The sequence below is a fragment of the Dipodomys spectabilis genome, unplaced genomic scaffold, assembly GCF_019054845.1.
Source record: "Dipodomys spectabilis isolate Male_0828 unplaced genomic scaffold, ASM1905484v1 ptg000250l, whole genome shotgun sequence".
In the NCBI taxonomy this organism is placed as follows: domain Eukaryota; kingdom Metazoa; phylum Chordata; class Mammalia; order Rodentia; family Heteromyidae; genus Dipodomys; species Dipodomys spectabilis.
Window position 1 is genome coordinate 2,458,407 of NW_024870927.1, and position 13,552 is coordinate 2,471,958.

The following is a 13,552-nucleotide window of genomic DNA, read 5'->3' on the forward strand; positions in this document are numbered from 1 at the left end:
CCTCCTTTGTTTACCTTTACATCGCTTCCCAGTCTCCCACCCACCCACCCACCCAATCTTCCCCCCTTCCCCCCCCCCCCCCCCCCCCCGCAGCACCAACTTTGTAAAGCTCGTTTTCGACATGACAACTTGAACTTCTCATTGTTGCAACAGGTCCACCTGTATCCTTAAACGACTTGTTTTTCCCCATCTCCTCCACAAGTTATACTAACATCAAATATAGTGAAAGCAGGGGTTACACTGTGGGGGAGAGACACACAAAGCAAAAAAGAGATAATCTTATAAATGTGTTGGAAACAAATGCATGAAAGAAAAAACATTAAAATACATATCTAAGGGTTCATTTTCCTAACATCACGTTATCTGACCTTTTCTGCTTGACTCATACATATACTAGATATTGCAAATAAGGGAAACCATAGGACCTATGTTTCTTTGGGCCTGGCTTACTTCACTTAATATAATTTTTTCCAAGTTTTTCCATTTCCTAACAAATGGGCCAATGTCATTCTTTCTGATGGAGGCATAGAATTCCATTGTGTATATATACCACATTTTCTTGATCCATTTATCTACTGAGGGGCATCTGGGTTGGTTCCAAATCTTAGCTATGGGAAATAGTGCTGCAATAAACATAGTTGTGCTGGTAGCTTTAGTGTGGTCTTGTTTCTAAACATTTGGGTAAATGCCCAAAAGTGGGATTGCTGGGTCATAGGGGAGCTCTATGTGAAGTCTTTTGAGGAACCTCCATACTGCTTTCCAAAGTGGTTGAACAAGTTTACATTCCCACCAACAATGAAGTAAGGTTCCCTTCTGTCCACATCCCCTCCAGCATCTGTTGTTGTTAGAGTTCTTGATTTTTGCCATTCTAACTGGAATGAGGTGGTATCTCAATGTTGTTTTGATTTGCATTTCCTTTATGGGTAGGGATGTTGAGCATTTCTTCATGTGTCTATTGGCCATCCTTCTTTCTTCTTCAGAGAAGTATCTCTTTAAGCCTTTAGCCCACTTATTTATTGGGCAGCTGTTTCTTTGAGGATTTGTTGTTGGGGATTTAATTTTTTGAGTTCCAAATATTTTTTAGATATGAGACCTTTGTCTGTTGTATGGCTAGTGAAGATCTTCTCCCAATCCGTGGGCTTTCTATTGATCTTGCTAGCTATGTCCTTTGCCATGCAGTAGCTCTGCAATTTCATGCAATCCCATTTGTCCAAACTTTCTTTGATTTGTTTTGTTTGCGGGTCTCTATTCAGAAAATTTCAGCCTGAGTGAAGGAGACCTAGGGTTTCTCTTATTCCATCCTGTAATGTTTTCAGAGTGTCTGCTTTGACTTCGAGGTCTTTGATCCATTTGGAGTTGATTCTGGTGCAGGGTGATATATTAGGATCTAGCTTTAGTTTTCTACAAGTAGTTAACCAATTTTTCCAGTTCCATTTACTGAAGAGGCTGTCTTTCTTCCATTCTATTGTTGTAGCTCCCATATCGAAGATTAGATGGCTATAGGTCTATAGGTTCATTTCTGGGTTTTCAAGTCTATTCCATTGGTCCTGAGGTCTGTTCTTATGCCAATACCAAGCTGTTTTTTATTACTATGGCTTTATAGTAGTGTTTGAAATTTGGTATTGATATTCCTCCAGCAGTGTTCTTTCCGTTGAGGAGCATTTTTGCTATTCAGGGTCTTTTATTGTTCCATAAGCAGAGCTCACACCAATACTCCTCCAACTCTTCAATGAAATTGAAAGAGAGAGTTCACTACCGAACACATTCTATGAAGCCATCTGAACCCTCATCCCAAAACCAGGCAGGGTCTCATCAAAGGAAGAGAACTATAGACCCATTTCTTTGATGAACATTGATGCAAAACTTCTCAACAAAATTTTGGCCAATCGACTTCAACAATTCATCCAAAAAATCATACATCACGATCAAACAGGATTCATTTCAGGGATGCAAAGCTGGTTCAATATATGCAAATCAATTAATATTATACATCACGTCAACAGGAGCAAGGATAAGAACCACATGGTTATCTCAATAGATGCAGAAAAAGCATTCGACAAGATCCAAGACCCCTTTATGATGAAAGTTTTGGAAAAATTAGGAATCCATGGAACATTCTTCAATACAATAAAGGCTGTATATGACAAACCTACAGCCAGCATTATACTTAATGGTAAAAATTAAAGCCATTTCCTCTTAACTCAGGAACAAGACAAGGATGTCCTCTCTCTCCACTTCTCTTCAATCTAGTATTAGAATGCCTAGCTACAGCAATAAGACAGGATGCTGACATAAAGTGGATCCAAATACGGAAAGAATAAATAAAACTCTCCCTCTTTGAAGATGACATGATGTTGTATTTAAAGAATCCCATAGACTCCACTCCCAAATTACTCAAGCTGATTCAAAACTTTGGCAAAGTAGCAGGGTATAAAATTAATCCCCCCAAACTCAATGGCTTTTCTGTATGCCAACAATGAGAAAAGTTTGCCTGAAATTAGGAAAGCAACTCCATTTGTAATAGCCCCACAAAAAATAAAATACCTAGGAATTAACATAACCAAAGAAGTGAAGGACTTCTATGATGAAAACTTTAAAATCTTGAAAAAGGAAATTAAAACAGAACTTAGAAAATGGCAAAAGCTCCCATGCTCTTGGAATGAAAAGGTTAACATCGTGAAAATGCCAATACTTCCCAAGGCTATCTAAAAATTCAACGTGATACCTATGAAAATTCCATCCTCATTCTTCAAGGAAATAGAAGACGCAATCCAAAAATTCATATGGAACAATAAAAGACCCCGAATAGCATTTTTTCATTTTTTTTGCCTCTTGTTCAGTGCTGCAGCAAGGCTGTGCCCTAGAACCCTTTCCAAGTTACCACTTCAACCCCCATTTCTGTAGTCCCTGTGGGTGTGGATGTGGGTACCACATCCCTTGTGGTGGATGTGCAGTGAGGGGAAGTTTGTGCATGCTCCCCAGCATTGCCATTTGAGCCCTGCCCACCCTACCCACCTCTCTTCCCAGTCTCAGTTGCTCTATTTCACCCAGGAGCTGGCAGCCAAGGGGCTGGATTTGAGTCCATTGCTGCCCTCTCCTCCTCCAACTATGCTGGTATTGGTCTGCCGTGGTCCAGAGTGTGAGTGCCATCCTAGGGAGACTCCGTTCTAAGGTCATTGCCTGGGGTGTGGAGTGGGGGACACCATATTTGTACCTGCACAGCCCATGGGTGAAGGATGGCTGTGTGTGCAGTCCATCCCCTTGGGGCCAAGTAGCCCAGCCTTGGTTGGCATCAGCCTTTAAGGATTTCTGGTGACTAGAGCTATGTGCTGGCCCCTCTGCCAGCAGTCTTGTGACAGGTGTGGCAGCTCAGCATCCTGGAACCCCTTCAGCATCCCTGCAGACCTCTATATTCTGATCCCTGTGGACTCGGATACAAGGCCATCCTTGCATATGCCCATCAGTGCCAGAGGAGCCTGGACTTGCAGTGCACCAGCTGCAGCACTGGGGACCTGAAGCCCCTTTGGCTTTGCTGTGTACCCTCCTCTGTTATCCTTTTGGTCCACATGGGTCCAGTTCTGGGTGCCATTCCGGGGATGCTCTGTTTGGAGGCAAATTTCAAACTTTACTAAAAAGCCATAGTGATAAGACCAGCTTGGTACTGGCAAAAGAACAGACCTGACAACAATGGAAAAGGATTGAAGACTCAGAAATGAACCCACTGGCTTATAGCCCCCTAACCTTTGAAAAGGGAGCTAAAAAAATGGAATGGAAGAAAGACAGCCTTTTCAGTAAATGGTGTTGGCAAAATTGGTTAAACACCTGTAGAAAACTAAAGCTAGATCCATATATGTGTGTGTGTGTGTGTGTGTGTGTGTGTGTGTGTGTGTGTGTGTGTGTGTGTGCACATATATATCACACAGAACGAGAATCACCACAAAATGGATCAATGACCTCAAAATTAAAGCAGAAACAGTGAAAATATTACATGAAGGAATAGGAGAAACTCTAGAGCTCTTAGCACAGTCCAAAATTTTCTTAATAGAGAACCAGAAACAAAAAAAATTAAAGAAAGGTTGGAAAAATATGATTGTGTGAAACAGCAGAGCTTCTGAAAAGTAAAGGTCATAACTAGCTAGATCAATAGAAATCCCACGTACTGGGAGAAGATGTTCATGTGCCATAAAACGGACAAAGTCTTATATCTGAAATATACTTCGAACTCAAAAAATTAAATCCCCCAACAACAAATCCTCAAAGAAACAACTGCCCGATAACTAAGTGGGCTAAAGACTTAAAGAGGAAGGTACTTCTTTGAAGAGGAAATAGAAATATCCATTAGACACATGAAGAAATGCTCAACTTTTCTAGTAATAAAAGAACTGCAAATCAAAACATTGAGATTGCACCTCACTCCAGTTATAATGGCTATAATCAAGAAATGTGTTAACGACAAATGCTGGAGGGGATGTGGCTAAAAGGGAACCCTACTGCTTTGTTGCTGGGAGTGTAAACTTGTTAAACCACTTTGGAAAGCAGTATGGAAGTTCTTCAAAAGACTCCACATAGAGCTCCTCTATGACCCAGCAATCCAACTTTTGGGCATTTACCCAAATGATCACAAACAAGGCCATACCAAAGCTACCAGCCCAACCATGTTTATTATTCACCATAGCTATGATATGGAACTCACCTCAATGCACCTCAGTAGATGAATGGATCAAGAAAATGTGGTATACACACGCGCGTTTGCGTGTGCACGAGCACACACACACACATACACACACACACACACACAAAATGGAATTCTATCCCTCCATCAGAAAGAATGACATTGCCCCATTTGTTAGGAAATGGAAAGACTTGGTAAAAATTTTATTAAGTGAAGTAAGCCAGACCCATAGAAACATACCTTGTTTTTCCCTTGTTTGCATGTCTAGGACAAGCAGAGAAGATCAATGGGTAGATACATATGATCATATAAGATGATGTTAAGTGAAATGTACCCCAAGTCAGAGACCCAAGTGTTTTTTGCTTTTGTTTTTAATTTACTCATAATGTACTATGTGATTGGCTTGCTGGTTCATTTCCTCACGATATAACCCCTGTTTTCACTGTATTTGATTCCAGTGTTCTGCATCGTATATACAGTTTTTGTAATTTGGGGAGTGGAAGCGACATAGCAGAAAGCTTAAATGGGGATGCAGTTTGACCCATTGTGACGATGAGATGTACAGGACACTATGTGGAAAAATGAATTTACAAAGTCAGGCAGGGGTCGAGGAGGGAAAAGTTGGAGATTTGGGGAGGGAAAGGATGGTAGGGTTGGGGCTGGGAAGATGGCTCAATGGTAGAGTGCTTGCCTTGCCTCCCTGAGGCCCAGGGTTTGATTCCTCAGCACCACATAAGCAAAAAGACAAAAGCCGGAGGTAGCGCTGTGGCTCAAGTGATAGAGCGCTAGCCTTGAGCTGAAGAGCTGAGGGACAGCGCCCAGGCCCAGAGTTCAGGCCCCACGATCGGACCAAAAAAGAAAGGATGGTAGGGGAAAAACGAAGGAGGAGGAACAATGCTCGATAGGAAATGTACTCATTAACAACTCATGTAACTATAAGCCCTCTGTACAGTATTTTTACAATAAAAAAATAGAAAAACACCTCTGCCTGATGTAGATTTCCACTGCTGCCCTCAGCATTGCATTTTCTGCCTTTTATGGATGTGGTTAGGTCCACTTGCACAGTGGATCAGTAGTCTTCAAGGCATCTTGGTCCTGAAGTGCGACATGGATAATCCAGTGGTGGTTGGGACCAGGACAAGGACAGGACAAAACCACTTCCAGGGCATAGCTTCTTTATTACCCACGCAACTAGCATTTCTAGCAGAATTTCTCTGAATTTGACTCCAGAAAATAATAACTGAACCAAAAGGAAAGGTCACCACACACTTCTCTCCTTCCCCCATTCCTTCCTTTCTCCCTCCTTGGGAAAGTAGAAAATAATTTTGCAGGTTTTGGCAAACACACAAATTGCCAACGACCTCCCCTGCTAAACTAGGTTTCAAGTCACTAAGTCATGTAAACAGATAGTACTGCACTTATTATTCTGGACAATAATTTCAGGTTGTTTGATGTTTTAATTTTGTTGTTGTTGTTGTTGTTTGTAGGGGGTCCTGAACTCTGGGTCTGGGCACTGTGCCTGAACTCTTCAGCTCAAGGTTAGCGAACTATCACTTAAGCCACAGCGCCACTTCCAGGTTTTCTGCTTATGTGGTGCTGAGGAATTGAACCCAGGACCTCATGCATGCAAGACAAGCACTCTACCACTGAGTCCCCTTCCCAGCCCTAATGCTTTAATTCTTTAAAATTTCTTTTTGTCAGTCGTGGGGCTTGAAGTCAGGACCGGTGTATTAACATATCCCTAGTTCTTCAGCTCAAGGTGAGCCTTCTACCAATTGAGCCACACAGTGCCACTTCCTGTTTGGAGATAAGTGTCTCACAGACTTTCCTGCCAGGGTTTGCTTTGAACCGTGAATTTTTAAATCACATTTCTTCTAGGTGTTTATTGGTACATTACAGTTTTCCTGGAATTTAAAGTTTTCTGTAAACCTTTGTCTTCAAGTAATCCAACAGCATTAAACATTACATTTAGAAGCTGTCCTGTAGCCCATCCCTTTTGAAATTATTATGTTAAGATGAAATTCTTATTCTTGGGCTGGGAAGGTGGCTCAGTGGTAGAGCGCTTGCCTTGCATGCCTGAGGCCCTGGGTTCGATTCCCCAGCACCACATAAGCAAAAAGACAAAAGCCGGAAGTGGTGCTATGGCAATTGGTAGAGTGCTAGCCTTGAGCTGAAGAGCTGAGGGGCAGCGCCCAGGCCCAGATTTCAGTCCCCACGATCGGACTCCCCCCCCCCAAAAAAAAGAAATTCTTATTCTTTGTATAAACAACCCATTAAAGTACAATTGGAAATATGCTAATTTCGGCAGCCTTGAGTCACCTTCCTCTTTTTTTTCCCCTCCAATATCTTTTCTTGTTTTGGAACAAGTGTCATGGACTCCCCAACCATTCAAAAGGAAGCTTATTCCATTAATTAAATAGTAAAGGAATCAAGCAGGTCTGCATCTCAAGGCAAGTTTGAGTATAATGTTAATTCACATCAGTGAATTTTCAGTCATTTTGATAATTTTTGTTAAACCACTCATTAAAGAGGTTCCAAAAAGTAAGAATCAAAAACCATGTTCTGCTTTCTAAGGTTTAAAAAGCTAGTAATTCAACAAAGCACATTCTATTTTTCCAAGATTCCATAGTGAAAAATTTCTCTTTTATCATAGCCCTTACCACTGACCCCGTCCCTTCAAATTTGTAGCTTTATTCAATTTTCTTGTTCCAGCTTTTATTTTTGTACTAGCCGCAGTAATCTCCTTGTAGTATTTGAAAATTAAATTACATTTGTTGTTAGAGAGCTCAATTCATATTGCCAAAGGCAGAATCATGACCATATCATAGAGAATAAAATAGTGAATATCATTAATGTGATCATATGCAACTATTCCATAAATTAATATAAATACCACATAAAAGTGCATCTTCATAAACTTTTAAAACTGCAAAATAGTTACATATCTATGCCAGAAAATAATTCAGATCACAAGTGTAAGAAACTAAGCTAAACCTTTTATATCTTCCCTATATTCTTTGTAAAATTTTCTTTTTGCATTAACTTTCACCTTAGGGCTTCCTAGCAACAAGTTATAAGTTGATATCTTTGGATTTTAGTCACTTCTGAGTAACCTCTTTGCTTTACACCACAAGTTAGTCCCTCATGTTAAATACCTGAGAAATAACTTGTCCATTGTGCCTGCAAGAGGAATACCCAAGTCGACTGTGCCCATTCTTGTCTTACTTTGTTTGGGAATGGGGTATCACAGACGGGGATGTCAGGGATCAGGTGTCTGGAACCATGATGCTAAGAATTATGGGTAGCAGAAAAGAGTAGCAGAGACTAAGATACCAGGGAAAGGGTAATTGTGACTGTAATTGTAGGGTTGCAGTGGCAGGATATTAGGTAGCAGCAACAGCTTTGCAGGGGTTGTGATAGCTACTACAGACATCCAGAACAGTTTAGCAGGGAAAAGAAAGCATAGATAAACTGAAAGATAAAAATTGTGAATATTTGTAGGACACAATCAGGGTAACAAGGTCATGGGTGTGCAAACTGGGTACCCAGTACTAGGGTAGAAGCATTTGGCATGGTGGGCTGATGTAGTGGAGAGCTCTGCGTTTGCCTTTCCAGTTTTGGCTGTTAGATCTTTAGGGAACTACCTCTAGCAGCTCATTATCAGCTTGTTGTGTTCAGGTACGTACCATCTATAAATGTCTATTCCAAGAAGATTGCATTCTTTGACATCAGCTATAGGATCTTTGCCCTAAGCATCCTGAGAGACCACACTCCACAATGCTGCAGAACTGGCTCCACATAGTGAGCTGCAATCACCTTATACAACTCTCGCTGCTCCTCTCCAGTGTCAATTATCATGGTAACAAGGCATCTGAGATGTGCTCAGTAGCAGTGGGAAGCTACCAATTCTTATCCTGGCATTCTGAGAGGTCCCTAGAAATGGGCAAGATCACTTGCTGGTCTGGTCTTCCAACCTCTCTCTGGCTCTGGATAGTCAGACTCTTGTAATTCAGATGGGTTACTTTGATGTCCAGTTGGCCTCAAACTTGCTCTGTCTTCTCTCTCTAGGTGCTCATCAGCTTCAGCTGCCTCTCCTTTTCCCTCCAGGTAGCTCACTTCATCTCCACATCCTTTGAATTGTGCTTCATATCAACCTGTGTCTTTCACACCAAACGTTCCACTTTCTCATATACATCTCTAGCTGTGATTCTGGCACAACAAGCTCATGTAAGGTCTGTATCTGTTTATCAAGATTTGAACTGGATTCCAAGGTGGTACTAGCTAACTGAGAACATGGGAAGCATCTTAAATACTCCACTGCCATTCACTGCTCATTGAGAAAGATGTAAATCTGTTCTGGTCAGTCTCTCCTTTTCCATTTCTGTTTCAGCAGAATAAAGTGAATTCACAGTGGAGCTACTAGACAGCTGCTCTGTCAGCAAGTGACCCAACCAAAGATAATTTAGTGAGAGGATACTTATCAAATATACTAGGGTAAATGCACATATTTGTAGGACACTACTAAGGGCTTTCATCAAACTAGTTATTTTATGTCCCAAATGGCAGACCAATCTTAGGCTCTCCCCTAGATCTTCCTGTTCTGAAGTCCCTGAGGACTTCTAAATACAACTCACACTAGTAACATGGGTGAATAGAAAAGTAAGTGAGTATGGAATTAGTATTCTGAGGGTGTGCTAAGGTGTTGTTTGTCATGACTACCATGAAATCAATGTCCTTTCTCTGACTTTCACCATATCTCTTTATTTGGTATAAGTGGCAGGTTTCTTTGTGTGTCTTTTTACCTGTTAGTTCAGTGCACAGGTTAAAACATTAAGCATGCCAAACCATGGGTTTCCATTGTTCTAGTGGACATTTTGCATCCTAGGACCTTTCTTCCAAGTAACTCTCTTCTTGAGCCCTCATATGCATATCCTTACAGAAGTGAATGTCTTACAAACCATGGAATATAGTTGCTCAATGATGATTATCTCACACAAATACTCAAGCAGTTTTGGTCTGGAGCCTTTCTAAAAGGCCTTGGACTAGGTACTGTCGGCAACATTGACAGTAATTTCTCAGAGCAATACCACTGACAGCAAGTGAGCCTTGATTACTATTTAGCCCTTAGTAGTCCTACCTAGTGTATGAACACATGAAGAAACCCTGTTTAGCTTATTGCACAGTGTCCCCGTCAATGAAATCATTCTGAGCCTAGGAGAAAAATCTCCATTTGTAAAGCAGTACACATAAGAAGCAGATGATTCCCCATACTCAAACTCCAGGAGAACAGAGTGTAAGGATGTCTACACAGTTGGGAAATATGATTCTGAGGGGTGGGAAGGGATGAGTTTAGATAGCCAAGAAGTAATTATAAGTTTCTGAATTCCTTACCTAACTTCCATCTTCCCCTCAGATTCAATTCAAGAAGTTGTGGAATGTTTATGATCACAAAATGAAGTTTTTAATCCCAGGTACAAACTCTAAGCATTCTTGTTACTTCTTCCCACCTGCCCCTGATATAAAGGGTTAGAAGGGCAAAGGGGAAGGAAACCCATGCTCAGGAATATAAATGGAGCTTAAACGCCACTGCAGTCTCTGTCTTTCTTTGTTGAAGGTAAGATAAAAGGCAGCTTGAGTTTCTAAGAACTCAGTGTCTAGGCTATATGGCTCCTTCAGAACTTCTTTTCCTCCTCCTGTGTTTTGAGAGCAACAGTTAGTAAAGTGCTTCTGTCTTTTGGGGCAACCTTTCTCTTCACACAATGCTTAAAGTAGACAATAGGTGGAAGGTGTTATTAAATTTAAAAAAGTATGAAATAGCACACAGTGTGTGCTTCCCCTGAATTCCTGGACCTAACAAATTCCCAATTGTGAAGACAAAGTGATTATGGGTGAATACTAACAACCGCCCCTGAATGGTGAACCTAGAACACTTTTCCCAAAGCAGGTTCTGTCCAGTACAGTAGTTACAACCTATAATCCTGGTTATTAGGATGGCTAAGATCAAGTGGATCAAAGAACTTATAGACCATGCAAGACAGAAAAGCCTAAGATATTGAGTCCCAAAAGAAGAAACTGGGCCAAGGAGAGAAAACTTATCATTGCTGGAAAAGGAAGACTTAACTAGGAGAATGTTTCTCTGAATACAGACATGGGTATAATTATAACAAAGTTCTAAGTTGTGGCTCATCAGTAGAAACTATCAAGTCAAGCCTCACTAAGGCTAAAATAAAACTTACAAAAATAAAAATATCTATTTGCATTTCAGTAGTAACATCTTCTTTAAGGAGAGAGAGACAGAGACAGAGAGACAGTGCATACTGTCTGAGATTATGTATGGGACAGAATTGGTATTTTAAAATCATCATATTGACACTATCCTTTAGTTTTCCCATTCAAGTCTGTTGGCATTTTTAGCTCTACCACTGGAAACACTCAATTCTCGCTTTCTCTGGTTAACTGGAGATAAACAGGTAATGTATACATCAACCTGGGTTGGTTTCAAACTATCATCTTCAGATATGAGCCATTATTCTCAGCCCAGTATTTCCAGTAAATTACTTAATTTTTCTGACTCTCAGCTTCTTCCTGTGTGGAAAGTGAAAAGAATTACTTTGTGGACCTTAGAATCCGGTGGGAGTTATGATTGGGTGCAGGAAGTATAAGTGTTCAGGATGTGTGGACAGAGTCTGACACTCTGATAAAACTACTGATGTTTATATTGAAATGAATTCCAGGAATTGGAAACAAGATGGATTTTTCTGTTCTTTATCCATTTATGGGCATTGAGGGAGCCACAGAAATTCAAGGAGAACAGGGAAGCAAATTCAGCAGTTGTACTCTGTAAATGATATATTCACAATGAGCTATACCTCTTGTGGACAGGGACTGGAGGAAAAATCAGAGAAAGCAAAGTAAGTGATGAGATTGTGAAATAAGAAATGAACTCATCGACTCATAAAATGGTGAACTGTATGTACACTACCTTCACAATAACAAATTTAAAAATCTGGGTTGATGATCCTCTCCTCCAATTTTTGTAGGGGCCCTTAAGTCTCAGGCCCACCTATGGAATTTTTAAAGGTCACATTATATGATAATTAATGTAGAGCCAGATTCTCTTAAGAAATGTTATAAAAAGTATTTCATTCTTAGTACTTGTTTCTCTTTGAGTGGCGATTCTATATGTTGTTGTCAGAGCTAATTTTTTTACTTTTTGTTTTTAGTACTTGTTAGGTGTTGACATCCTTCTTAAAGCTTTACGACAAAGGTCTACTGTATCTTGGCACCCTGCCCCTCACTAAAATGGCAGTCAATCTATGAAATTAATCTACTTCAGTATGAGTTTTATTTATTTATTTAGTTTGTCGGAGGTGGTGAACTCTGGGCCTGATTGCCATCCCTCAGCTCTTCAGCTCAAGACTAGTGCTCTACAAGTTGAGCCACAGTACCACTTCTAGCTTTTTGTGCTTAGGTGGTGCTTAGGAATCAAACCCAGGGTCTCGTGCATTCAAGATAAGCTGTATACCACTGATCCACCTTCTCAGCCCCTATGAGTGGTATTTTTGTGCACTGGTCTATCAAACAAATGAATAATTTGCTACTAGACATATTCAAAATTATGAATTATCTGATATTTTAATGAATAAAACTGTTATCGTTGATACTAGGAAGTGTTTGTCTCCCCATACTAAAAACATGGAGGAGGGTATTTTAAACTAAAACTACAAAAGAAATTTTAAGATCTTGTTGCTAACAAATATGTCCAGGTGTTATTACATTAAACAGAAAATTCAAAATGGTTTTTCTTCATGAATACAGAGATCAAAGGTCTTATAATACTTATTTCAAAATGCAAACTAAAGAGGAAAATCAGTCAGGAGGTAAAATTTATATTGAATTTTAATATTTTAAGAAGAAAAGGAGATCCTAGATGGCAGAGTAAAGACAAAGCAATATCAGAACCCTATATGCTCAGTACTAAATAAGAAGCTTTAATTGAAAAATTGAGCTGGAATGAGCACATCAGGCAAAGGCAGGCAATCAGAGCCTACCACCAACAAAGAAACACTATAATGTATATCTCAGAAAAAGGAAACAAGTTCCTTATACTTGATTTCAATGATACACATAATCCCCCCTACACACACACACACACACACACACACACACACACACACACACAGACGAATGTGTATGCAATAGCTCAACCTACTCACATCCTTTCAACATGAATCAAAGATCTTCTTTTAATATTTGAAACTTTAAATGTTTCAAGTCTTGTAAATAATTGATAACAGATGCATAATCAAATATTTTTGGAATAACACTCTGATATGGAAATGAGAGTTCATGATGGTTATAACTGTAAGGTCTGCACAGGTACACCTCCCTCTCTTTTGGCTAAGTTTCTGCCCAGTATCTGTTACCTAGGTAACTGGCAGACTTGGAAGCAGTCACCTTCTCCTCCAGCTAGGTCACATCCAGATCCAGTGTGGCCACACCTTTCCCCTACCTTGCCACACGTCTTTCTGTTCCTGGCCTTGATAATCCTGGCCCAGAGTTTGGTCACACCACTTCCTTTCCCACCCTCCTTTCCTTTTTCAGCCATGCTTCTCCACCATGCATGGTGGGGGCAGCTGTTCGGTAAATAGACTTTTCCTGCCTGAATAGCATGTGGTGTTCTCTTCATCGGCTACCTAATGAAACCTACCTATTTAATATACCTTACAATAACTACTTAAAACATCTCTGAATCGCAAAAGAATTAAAAAAGTTTCAATCTGCATTTTGGGACTACATTTCTACCAGCTATTTTGCAAAGGCTTAATAAGAAGTTGCGAGATCCAATCTTACATACCAAATTAATACAATTAATATATG